Below are 13,021 nucleotides of genomic sequence, written 5' to 3'. Positions count from 1 at the left end.
GGCATACACAAGAATATCAGTACCCTCCTTAGGAAGGTATGTAGAAGCATCCTTTTTAGTATAATGTAACTAGCAATTGTCTTTTAAATGGTTACTTTTGCAACTCAGATTTTCAAAGATTACTGTTTACTTTGGGGTGTCTTATTTTTGTGTACTGGACATCCGAAAGGAGCTCAAGGAAGGGCACTCATGCAGCACTAGAGAAACATCTAGACTAAAGTACCTTTTAAAAAGACACCACCAAAGGAAGGTAAATGAGGTGACCAGTCACTTTTTAATGGTTTGCCCAAGCAAGACAGGAATGTGCTTCTTGGCAAACATTATTCCTGGGTTGTTGAAGCACTGAGCCTATGGTTTTCAATCACTAGTGTTTAATGCTACAACAAGCCTTTGGCATTTCCCTGCCTAGCAGTCATGACAGAGGGTAATTTCACCTTGTGAGAGTTGCCCTTGGCCAATAGTAGTACTAGGCCAGCAGTAGTACTAGAACTAGAATAAGTTCTCCCTTTATTCTAGAGGGAGAACACACATGATGTCCCATATTTTGCCATTATTTTATCAGTGGGGAGAGTCTGCTGCTGTTACATGCTGCTGAAGTGGTTTGAAAAGTTTTGCAGTAACGTAGGTTGGTGATGCTACAGATTTGTAAATTTGTCATGGCTTTAAGCAGCAGTGCTTTTCTCCTAGCAGGCACATACTTACAGAAATAAGAGTGTTAAGAAAGATTTTTCTTAACCTGATTTAAGAAAGGTTGAACTATTTTCCTCCTCTCCTATCGTCTCCTTTTATTCCCCACAGAATACTGGCATGAAAAAGTGCTTATGACTGTCTCTGCAAATAACAGCCTGCTGCAGACCTTAAATCTATTTTAACCTCATTGGTTCTTTTCATACCTGTCAGTGGCCACAACAGACCAGTTGTTGCTTAGGGATGGCTGTTGACATTCAGCCCATTTTCTTTGCCTTAGTTGCATGATCAGTATCACCCCACAATGGATTTATCTGGTTCACTTGCTGGCATAGTTGCTTCAAGAGGCTGCAGATTGAAGTCACTGGTATGTTGTGTTTCTGTCTTCTGCTACGTGTTCAGTGGAAAGGCCCATCCTTGCTGTGCTGGTCTGGAGTAAAACCATGTGCTAAATTTATATGCATGTGGGAATGAAAAGCCCCTGTGGGAATGAAAAACCACTACATTCTTAGAAATAGATGGCCGCTGGAAGTGGTGAGTGTAGCGGTCAGTCATCTCAGCCCGCTTGTGTACCAGATGTGGGAGGATAAGCCCACGCTCTTTAACTATTATATAGGTATAAGCTAATTTAGTATCACTTGACAGCTTTTTTTTTTTTTAAACAGTATCTTCTTTTCATTTTTTTTTTGAGGGGAATGCCAGACTTGACTAACAAAGACAAGAGCAGACTAAATGTTTCCTTAACAGGAAGCCACTAGCTCTCTGCTTAGCAAGTGGGGAAGGAAAGCCTTTAAAACTGTTCAAACTTTCTCATGCAAATTTCAGTTGCACACAAATTAAACCTGCAGGAAAATGTCCCAGGGAAAACCTGTGTGATTGGAAATGGAGCCCTCCAGTCCCTTCCAAAAAGTAATTGTGGTCTGTCAGTGATTATAAATGCACAATACACAAAACTGCACTGCAACATCATGCAGAAATCTAAAGGTGAGGGGGTTTTCAGGTATCCCAGGGTGTTTTTCCACTGTTTCAATCTGATCTGGTTTTGGCTACATCTTTTCTAAGAAAAGCATTTGAAGAGCTTTGAAGCAAAAATAGGCCATTGAAGGGCAAAGTAGTGCAGTGCCCATAGGGGACCATGACAGTTTCTCAAACCATAGCTGTAGCCAGAAAATTAGTGTTTGTGTGGCTATTTGAAACATCAGCATATACAATTGCCATTATAAGGGAACATCCTGGAGTCCTGTCAATGATCAAGGAATGTTTCTAACTGCTCTTCTCACATGCATCAAAGAGGTACTTTTTGTCTCCAGACTGTTCTGGCTTGGACTTGGGATCTGTATGCATGCTTTCTTTGTGAACTCAATGGTGCTAGTCACATCATGGGTACATGTGCAGCGGCTCAGACCTTAGTCAGTGGCAAGACACCATCAGAGAGTAAAGCAGAAGAAGTGATAAGTGAGAGATGGGCTGTTGTTTGCATGTTGTCTTCAATCTTCGTAGTAAAAATGAGCCTTACAGATTGTGAAGCAGTCCAGGTGAATTAAGAGCAACTGCAGCTGCTATAATAGTCTGTCTTCCTAGGAAAACAAGTGTCAGTACTAAGCTCTCTTCCCTGGAACTTTGCCTTTCTTTTGCTGAGAGCACAGTAAATGGTTTTGTTGGTTCCCATTGGACTTTGTGGGACAGTCTGCAGAGGGGCAAGTGTGTTTGTGTATGTGTGTGAGGTTGCCTTACGCCTGCACTGTCTGGCACATATATCAGAGCTGAAGGTCATGTGCCTGGCCTGATGGCTGTCAGACCAGCCTGTGGCTCTGCTTTTATACAGGCCAGCATCTAACAGTCCTAAGGAGGGGGTACCACAGCTGAGTATCAGGACAGCAGTGGCATGTCCACTCCCTTCACCTCCTTCTGTCAGGAAAGCAGGCAGTAGCTTATACTACCAGGGGGTGCCTTTTGCATTTGAGTGAGCTATCGGTGGCTGTGATATCTGCTCGCTCAAAGCAGGCACAAAGACCCTGGAGGGTGTTAGTGTGTGAGTTAATGCTTCAGGGCAAGAAGTGCATTCTTCCCCTTGAACTCTGGGCCCAGTTTTCTGTCAGCCCCTTCACCGACCAAAGGGACAATGTTTTATCATGGTGACATGGCCATGCATCTTCATGAGGACTGTCTGCCTACTAGCCAGCTACAAGACCTTAGTTGCATTCTTGCTATACTTACATACTAATATGGTATCTCTCTGACTCAGTTTCCTCATTCATTGAATGTGAATGAGGATGCTGCTTTCCTTTGTGGAGTCCGTTGAGCAATGTGGATGCAAGAAGTGCACAAGGGAAAGAAATTGTGAGAGGGCAGAATGCAGTGCTGGCCTGCCACAATCAGCAGTGTTCTGCTGTGCTGTGGGTACGTATTGACAGCTGTAATCCATGTCAGATAAGCAGAGAGATGGTCTGAATTGCCTAGGTACACTGACTTTGCTTGTCTTCTTGAGGAAGAATCCACTTTTATCCATGTGGCTGATGTATGAGAGAAGTGATCACTCTCTAGAGAACTGAAAGTGCTTTTTGGGACTCCACAGAATTTTATTCCCTAACACCAGCACAACACTTGTTACTGAGAAACAGCCCTGTGCAAATTGACTGTCACTAGCTGTCCACAGCCTTAGGTTGTCATATGGCCACACATCAGCAGATAAAGTTTTTGGAGCCCTGTTGGGGCGTGGGTGATGATGAAGAAAATTCCCAGGTGCTGCAGATGGTAATATGGCAACAATGGAAGCAACGATTCAGGAAGCAGCATTGTTTTGTCTGAGTCACTGCTGATCCTCTGCTTTCTGTTAGAGAAACTGTTGCTGCATGGTTACTATCTTTCTCATAGTATTTAGAACTGAGGTTTTAGCACTTTGCAGCATCAGCCAGCAGAAGTTACAGCACTCTTTACAGTAACAGGTTGAGATGGGTTTTTATTGGGTCATGAGAGACAAGAAGCCCAGCGCTCAGAGGTGATCTGTCCTACCCTGCCCTGAGGCAAGACCCTGCACACCTCAGCTGATTCTGACAGATGCTCCTATTAACTGTTGTTAAACAGCTGCAATGATAAGGGTTTCACAATCTGGTCTAGTGTCTCCTTAGGTTTACTCACTGGGGGTGTTTCCTCACGCTTCCCATAGAGCTCCCTAAATTCTGCACTCTGCAGCTGGAGTATATCCATCATTTGTCACTAAACAGTTCATCTTTGTAGGAAGGAAGTGAAGGATTCTTCTTCCCATTAAAGAAATGTGGGGGAAATAAGTATTTATAGTGCAGGTGTCTATTTTGTGACTTTATGTCTTTACAGTGAAAAGCCAGCCTAGAGAGCACAGATTCACTGGTGGCTGGATATCTTAGGTGTTCCTGTGCAGTTAGGACCAGTGGCAGTGCCAAGGTTTAAACCTCACATCACTGGTGCATGCTGTTGCTGCTGCCAGTCCCAGCACTGTCAGGGGCCAAGTTGGTCAGCAGGGCTGCAAGCCCCTGCATTGCTTCTCTGTGGCATTTCTTGTGCCTGCAGTGAAGCTGGAGGTCATCATGATGGAGGTTTGTGAGAACATGTGCAAGTCACCGAGTCTCTCTGTGGGTGGCAGGAGGGCAACAGTCCCATTTGGTGACATTGTCCTCACCTACCCATCCCCAAGCATCTTCTCACCATGTCCTGGGTGATGAGCATCGCAGAAATGTGGCCTATTTCTGACTTTGATTGTGTGCTAGACAAGAAATTCCTAACAGATGACAGTGGTTTGCCTCAGCTGGGCAGTGGTGTTCAGTGCACCCCATGGCATGTCAGCTGGGTGACGACACCAGGTGGGGTTTGGGGTACAGTCAAGGCAGCACAGCGAGATGGGGAATAGTGGCATGAGACAACCCGGGAAGTCATGTTTCTGCCATGGGGATGCCAGCAAAACTTTTCAGGACTTGTCTTTCCACAGAAACAGACAAAAAAGAGGTTAATGTCTCTTTTGGGAGCCTTCAGAGAACTTCAGATACCCCTTCCTGTCCTATAGACTTAGCTTTTATTTCACTTTATGAACCAGATAGTTAAGCCAAGAGCTGCAGTTTTTGGAGCTGTGGATTGTAATCAGCAGCCACTGCCTGTATAGTAATTCCTTTATTAAATTTCTCCTTCAAAGGTGGCATCCTTGCCTTCTCTCATTACCCAGCGAAACTGTCCTCAAGTATCAACTTTAAATATATGCATATATCATATATCCACTTGTATATGAATTAATTCCTGTGCCTCTGCTTAACTTATCAAGAATTTTGCATTAGCCAAGCTCTTGTAATTACATAATGGCGGAAAAACCAAAGGAAAACCACTTGAATCATTCATACAGCACATTACCAATACTCCTTCATGCATCTAGTGCTTGTGTATTGAATGTGTGTCAATTTCACAAGAACTGACTGCCACTTTACTGGAAGTGATTTTTAGCTGTATGACCAGGGAAAGCCACTCTTATTTTTCATTTCCCAACAACAACCAATTTAGTTTGAAACCAATATTTTGTAATAGTTGAAGTTTTTTTCTACCAGACTATCCTGGTGACTTTTGACCATAAGACCATAACTCTGGGCAGGTGGAAGGGGATCATTTGCACACAGAAAAGTCATCAGCCCTGTTGTAAAAGTGGCTACTGTTTCCAGCTGGACACATAATGAGTAATTTTTAATGGACAGCTCTTGCAAGACTCCTGGTTTGCTTATTTTTGCTGTACACTGATTTTCTACTTTTTATACTGTTTTGAGAAAAGCTCCGCAATTCCTGAAGTGCAGCTGTTTTCTGCACAGTTCTGTTTCAAGCAGTCATCTACAAGTGTTTTCCCTTTAAGTACATATAGTCCTGCTGATAGAGATGTCAGCTCTAAAGAGAAGAGTGTTTTTTCTCTTTTTTTGGTTATCCCATTTTGGACCTGGCAAACATAGGTGTGATGTAGGTGATTACTATCTGTGCCAGAGGGCTTGTTCAGCTTGCTGTGGCAGAGGCCAGAGGCTGATCTCATGCACATTGTTTTTACAGGCATAAGACTGCTGACATTGATCCTTTGGCTTCCTGTTCCGTGTGGCTGTGCTTGGTATCATCAGCTTTAGGCATGACATGCACCCTCTTAGATTTCACCCTCTGTCTCTCCCTTTGTTTCATCAGCCCTTCACTGCCTGTGAATAAGGCTTGCTTGTGATTACAGTGTGGGGCGGTGGTGATGAGGGAAGGTCCCCTCTACTGCAGCCCTTTTGGTGACAGCAGGGTGGGTGAGGTAGGTGTGTGTGGGAAGGAGAGGGAGCAGATTGCAGGCAGTTGCTGGTAGCGTGTGAGGCACACAGTGGGTGGTGTTCCTGCCCCCACACCTTCATGAAACCTGTAGGTTTCAAGTGGGTTAAATCCTGGCAAGTCACAGGCACATTATAAAAATAAACATAGACCTCTGAGGTGGATAGGTTACTGGTGAGGGGGCAGTGGCAGGGCTAAATCAGGTAATTTCTCTTTCTGGTAAACACCAACAGTAAAATCAATTGTTCCTACTGGCAGGCTGCAAGGCTTTGCCTCCCCTTTGTGTTACTAGTGTTGGTGCTGCATTGCATATCTTGGATAGCCACACCAAAGAAAGGTCATATAATCATAGAATCATAAAATAGTTAGGGTTGGAAAGGACCTTAAGATCATCTAGTTCCAACCTCCCTGCCATGGACAGGGACACCTCGCACTAAACCATGTCACCCAGGACTCCATCCAACCTGGCGCTGAACACTGCCAGGGATGGAGAGTTTACCACTTCTTTGGGCAAGCTATTTCAGTGCCTCTCCATCCTCACAGTAAAGAGCTTCTTCCTTATATCTAACCTGAACTTCCCGTGTTCCAGTTTAAACACTCGCTGAAGTTTCTGAGTGCATTTGAAGGTCCCAAGTGATGTTTTCTGGTGCCAGACCAGGACAATAACAATGGGCTGGCAAGGAACTTCCCTGAGGATTACTGAGACCAGAATCAAGGATCATGCCTCTCCACCCTTTCATTTTTGATGAATTAGTTAGGGAGGCATTTCAGCTGTTACTCACAGGAAACCAAGGTAGACAATGCTTCTCCCTTTGTTCCCTCTCTGTCATTTTCTGAGCCCCATTTCAGTTACAAAATTATGTAGCATTCTCCAAAATGGACATTTCATAATACAAGTGGAGGATTATGCTGGCTAAAGTATTCTGCTATCTATAACTCAGACATAGTGCTGTGTTTTGTCAGTGGAACCAAAAGAATCAAAAGTATCTTTCACCCTTCTGCAAGAATTAATTTCATATTGCCAACTTAAGGCAGTCTATTGTTGCAAGTACTTCAAATTTGATAAGCTTTAACTGTCATATGCTGTGACTGCTTGCAGGTCTAGTTTAAGGAGAACATTTGTTTTTTTTTTTTTCCCAGTGGTGTCTACACTTGAAGAACTGAAGAAGCAGGAAAACTCCAGCTCTGTGCAAATGTAAGAAGGTTAAAAGATAGGGTTGCCAGGCCCTGGAGAGGCTGACAGGAACCTCATGAAGTTTAACAAAAGCAAATCAAATGTGAAGTTGTGCAGCTAGGAAGGAAAAGACCCTCACAGTGATATGCAAGGGGACTGGCTGGCTGAAGAACAGCCCTGCCAAAGAGGACTGGGGGCAGGCAGCAAAATGAATGTGATCAGCAATGTGGCCTCACAACAAAGGAGGCCAACGGCATCCTGGGATATGTTAACAGGAGGAGAAACAGTAGACGGGGGGAGGAATTATCGCCCTCCACTCAGAACTCATCAGTCCACATCTAGAATACCATGCCCACTCTTGTACACTCCCCCTGCCCTGCCAAGTACAAGAAAGTCGGAACATGTTCAGCAGAGGGCCACCAAGATTATCACAACCAGAGCACCTTACCATGTGAGGAGAGGCTGATGGGTCAGTTCTGGTTTGTCCTGGGGCGTCTTTGTAAGACAGAAAGATATCTTTGTAAAGATCTAACAGTAGTTCCCCAGCATGTATGGAGAGGTCAGCAAGAAGACAGTGCCAGGATATTCACAGCATTATACATTAGGAGAGCAACAGACTAGAGGCTGAAGCTGAAACAAGAGGCTCAGGCTGGGTACACAGACATGACCATGAGGACAGTGAAGCACTGAACCAGGCCACCCAACTAGGGTTGTGCATCCTTGAACTGTTCAAGGCTGGCCAGACAGAGCCCTGAGCAGCCTGGTCTGAGCTTTCAGTTGTGTCTGCTTTGAACAAGAGATTGCAGTAGAGACCTCCCAACATCCATTCCAGCTCCATATCCTGTGATCCCATGTCTAGATATTATCCCGCACTCTGAGTGACATGAAGTTTCAGAACTGGGTGAATGGTTGAAAAGATAAAAGGAACATATTTTGACCCCTCTCTCCACCTTTGACCAACTGATTAAGCTCCAGTCCAGCAGCAATGGTGTTTCCCCTGATTTCTCTAACTGTAATCAAGCAGTAGGCTTGTGTGTTTGCTTGGCAAACATTGGTATTTTAAGATGAGCTCGGAGGATGTGGGTGCTGGGTGAAAGGAATGGTGACCCATTGCCTGAGAAGATTCTAATGTTAAATCTAGGCTCAATCATGCAGGAGTGCCTGAGCCTGGTGGGATGTCTGTAGACTCAGAGATCAGAACACAAACCCAGCTTTGCCCAGCAAGGTCTACCCAGCAGGATACACACTTCTGTTAAGTGAGCTACAGATACACGCAGAGACAAAACATATAACACCAGCCAATTTTGACAGTTTTAATCTCCCTAGAGTACACGATCAGTATGATACCACAATATTAAAATAATTACAGTGATTTGGGATATTTAACTTCGCAAACCAAAATCAGTCATGCAAATTCAGCTCCAAGATGAGGGCACCCTTGTTGCCTGTGGGACAGCTGTCGTGCTCAGCAGTGCCACTGTATCATACTTCTTCCTTCCTTCCGTCCTTCTTTCTTTGTGGCGCAGAAACTCATTGTGAGTCTGTTCCTTCCCTGCAGTGCTGAGCAGCCACCAGCAGCCAAGAGAAGTCACTGTGTTTGTGTTGGTTGGTTTGATGGCTTTTTTTCTGAATGTAGGAATTACCAAAACTGAATGAACAACTCATTCATGAAAATGATGCATGAAAAAGAAAAGTGCTCCTCTGTTATTCTTGGAAATTGTTAACCCTATTGCTTTTTATTGCCTTTGCTGTGGCAGGGACCGGCACCAGCTGTTGCTGAGAGCCAGCAAGTTCACTCTGAGTGAAAGTTTGGGGTAGGGGGAGGAAAGGTGCCTGCCTTCTGGGGGTGAGCTCTGACCCACAGCCACTGATGGCTTTTGTGGTTGTTCTCAGTAAGTCCTGCTGGGCGGCCAGGGTGACTCACTGGCAGCTGACTTAAGGCAGGCAGGATGCCAACAGCCCCAGCACAACTGGAAAGTACAGAGCAAGCCCAACACGCACCGAAGGAGAAAATAACATGCAGTGATGTGTCGGTCTGCCTGGCTTGTGTCACAAGGCTAGAAAAAAAGGTGACTCTCTGCAATCCCTATAGGATATACGGGAGATTGATGCTGTGAAGCCACCTTTGATCTTGAGGGCATGTTACATGGTGACACAGTGACAGGGAGGAGCTATCACAGGCTTTCTGCAATCTGGTTTTCAAGCCAAACATCCTCAGACACATGTGATATTAAATCCTTTCACAGGTACAGCATACTTTAGGATTTTTGAGGACAAGTCAGATTTACCCTATGAAGCTTCTCTTGTTGCTGTCCAGGAGGATGGAGACCCAAAGCAATAATGTATATGGTCATAGGAGGGTAGAGATATAAATACAGCCGAAGCCTGTTTCATGGCATCTCGTTCACTGGGGGCTCTGAAAACCAAGTTAGGGTAGCCAGTTCTGTGTGTTACCCCTGACGCTTTTAGAATCATAGAATAATTAGGGTTGGAAAGGACCTTAAGATTATCAAGCTCCAACACCCCTACCATAGGCAGGGACACCTCACTCTAAACCATGTCACCCAAGACTCTGTCCAACCTGTCCTTGAACACTGCCAAGGATGGAGCATTCACAACTTCCTTGGGCAACCCATTTCAGTGCCTCACCATTCTCACAGTAAAGAACTTCTTCCTTATATCTATCTAAACTTCCCCTGTTTAAGTTTAAAGCCTCATTCCCTACAGAACTATGCCTTCAACTCTTGTGACAGGCAACCTCTGACAGATCTTCCTGTTACGAGCTTGTGTGTGCCCCCTGAGGTGCCTCTTCAGACTTGTTGGTGTCCAAGGAGGGTTATCCTCCTGCCACAGCATCCCTCCACACCCTTGGCTGAAGGAGGTAACTCAAAGTCGCAGGTTGTTGCTGCCCCCAGGACCCTGCCTAGATAGAGCTGGAGTTAGCAGACCACCAGCAGTAACAAGCCTGGGGCTTATCCCAATGGGCCTTATGACAACTCTGCTTGGACATGCCAGGGCCATGTTTAATACAAATTCCCCTCACCAGGCCTGATTCTGACCCTAATCCACATGCTGACATCCCATCCCCATCCCTGGGGAGCTTCCCAATGATGACTCCTGACCAGTTCCTTCCTGGCCCTGGATGCCCAAGGCACATTAAACCAGGAATTAAGTCACTGAATGCCTGAGGCTGAGGAGCTATGAGCTACCCTTGCTGTAGATGAGCTGTGGTATTTCAGACAGTACAGCACACCCACCCCCCACAGCCCCTGCTCCCACTAACATGGAAGTTATTCATCAAAGGCAGGAAAGAAGCCTTCCTGATTTCAAGCCTCTGGGGAAGTGCTGAGGCATGGGCTTAGAATGATATGATACAGAGCAAACAGTGATTCAGTTTTGATTCAAAGTCCATGGTGAAGGGCATGGCCAGCTTGGCTTTCTCCGTTTTTCCTTGAAAAGGCAGTTCTATGCTGGTATTATACCCCAGGGAGGGAGGATGTAGACACATTTCCCATTCCTGCAGGTAAAAAGCAGGAGAGTTTTGTGAGGGAAGTTAATCGGAAATCCCACAAAATCCACTTCACTTGTCTCCAGCAGACAAGTAGCATTCAGCTTCCATCCCATGACTCAGATTGTATGGGAAATGCTAAAGGCTGTTCTCTGAAGGTCAGGATGCAGGTATTCCTGCCGCTGGTGGGAAAGGTGAAGAGGCTCTCCAGAGCACTGCAGCTCCTCTTGCTGATATGCACTGTGAGAGCCCCACAAGGGCTACTCCGGGGTCAAGCCTAGGAGGTTTACATAGTGGCAGTTGAGGCCATGTTGGTTGAATCACCACTTAAAAGGCTGTCCTAATATGAGCAGAACATAAAACTCTTGAGTCTAAAGAGGGAACTGACACCAGCGTTTAGGGATTAAAATAATAAAGCGTTCCTTTTTCGGTAGGAGTGACTGACCTCCAACTGCAAAGGGAGTTTTTCAGAATGCATGCACACACTTTCTGTGGTTTGTACCGCCTGACAGCCATTCAAGATATAGAAACTGTCAAGTAAGTCTTTTCTGTGATGAATGCAAGAGAACACTGAAAAGCAACCCTCTAAAATGTACAGTGCTGTGCAAAAACCAAGACTGAGAATGCCAGTGCGGGACTGATGCATCTTGCAGTAGGCACAGTACAGCCTCCTTTGTTGAGCTCCTGGTTTCCAAAGGCAAGGATGGACAAGAGTTGAGGTGTGTGGTAGGAGCGGAAACCCATAAGGATCAAGCAGGGATCAACTAGCTTGCATTTGTTTGGAATAACTGAAACTTCTTTCTTTTTCTGAGAGTGTTTTGTTTATATTTTAGTTTCCCTTTATCAGAGAAAAAGGTGTGCTGTTCAGTAACTCCCTTTGCCTAATCCAGAGCTCAAGGCGACTTGGTAGCAGACAGGTCTGTGACACTGAACACAGCAATGTTCAGAAAAAGACCCCAGTGACAAATCCTCCTGGGGAAAGAGAGAGCCTGACCCTACCAGTGTGGCTGGCAAAAGGCTTTTAGGGCATATCTAACCCCACTGCAGGGATAGCAGTGCATAAAGCTGCTATGGATGTGTGTGTGGTATAGTGCCATGTCACAAGACATCTCCAAGACAGCTCAGCATCCTTATATTAGTCTGGCACTGTGCTAGGGATAACAACTTCTGCGTCTTGGCATTGAGGATTGGTTTGGGCACAGAGCCATCCGTAAAGGACTGGTAATATCATACAATCACCCAGAACAAGGCTGCTGGCGGTCACAGAGTAAAACAGTTAAGGTTGGAAAAGACCTTTAAGATCATTGAGCCTAATCATTAACCCAGCACTGCCATCACTAAACCATGTCCCTTAGCACCATATCTACACATCTTTTAAATACCTCTAGGGATGGTGACTCAATCATTTGCCTGGTTGAGTGCCCTGGTGGAACAGGGCAGCCTGTTCAAGTGCTTGACAACCTTTCAGTGAAGAAATTTTTCCTAGTATCCAATCTAAACCTTCCCTGGTGCAACATGAGGCCATTTCCTCTTGTCCTATCACTCATTATGTAAAGAAGTTCTTTACTGAGAGAGCAGTGAGGCACTGGAAGAGATTGCCCAAAAAAGTGGTCAATGCTCCATCCCTGGTGGTGTTCTAGGCCAGACTGGGCAGAGCCTTGGGTGATATGGTCTAGGGTGAGGTGTCACTGCCCATGGCAAGGGTGTTGGAACTAGATGACCCTAAGGTCCTTTACAACCCTAACTATTCTATGATTCTATGATTACTTGGGAAGGGTGACCAACACCCACATAACTACAACCTCCTTTCAGGTAGTTGTAGAGTAATAATGTCCCCCCTGAGTCTCCTTTCTCCAGGCTAAATAGCCCCAGTTTCCTCACACATTCCTCATCAGACTTATTCTCAAGACCCTTCACCAACTTCATTGCCCTTCATGGACACACTCCAGCACCTCAGTGTCTTTCTTGTAGCAAAAGGCCCAAAAATGAACACAGCTTTCCAGACACTCTTCCCTAAGCCTGTAGCACTGCATAGGGTTGTTGTGGCCCAGGTACAGGTCCCATCACTGAGTATTGTTGAACCTCATACAGTTGCCCTCGGCCTATGGATCCAGCCTGTCCAGATTCCTCTGCAGAGCCTTCCTACCCTCAAGCAGGTCAACATTCCTACTCAACTTGATGCTGTCTGCAGACTTACTGAGGGTGCACTTGATCCCCTTATCCAGATCCTCGATAAAGATATGAAACTATCATTTTGTTATTGTTTTGCCCCAGACAACTTCCAAACATCACATAGCACACAAATCCTGCTCATGAACAACAGGTCCAGAGGGGCACCTTCCCCTTCTGCAACA

This window comes from Melopsittacus undulatus, chromosome 3 (genome assembly GCF_012275295.1).
Source record: "Melopsittacus undulatus isolate bMelUnd1 chromosome 3, bMelUnd1.mat.Z, whole genome shotgun sequence".
In the NCBI taxonomy this organism is placed as follows: Eukaryota; Metazoa; Chordata; class Aves; order Psittaciformes; family Psittaculidae; genus Melopsittacus; species Melopsittacus undulatus.
This window is presented reverse-complemented; position numbering follows the sequence as displayed.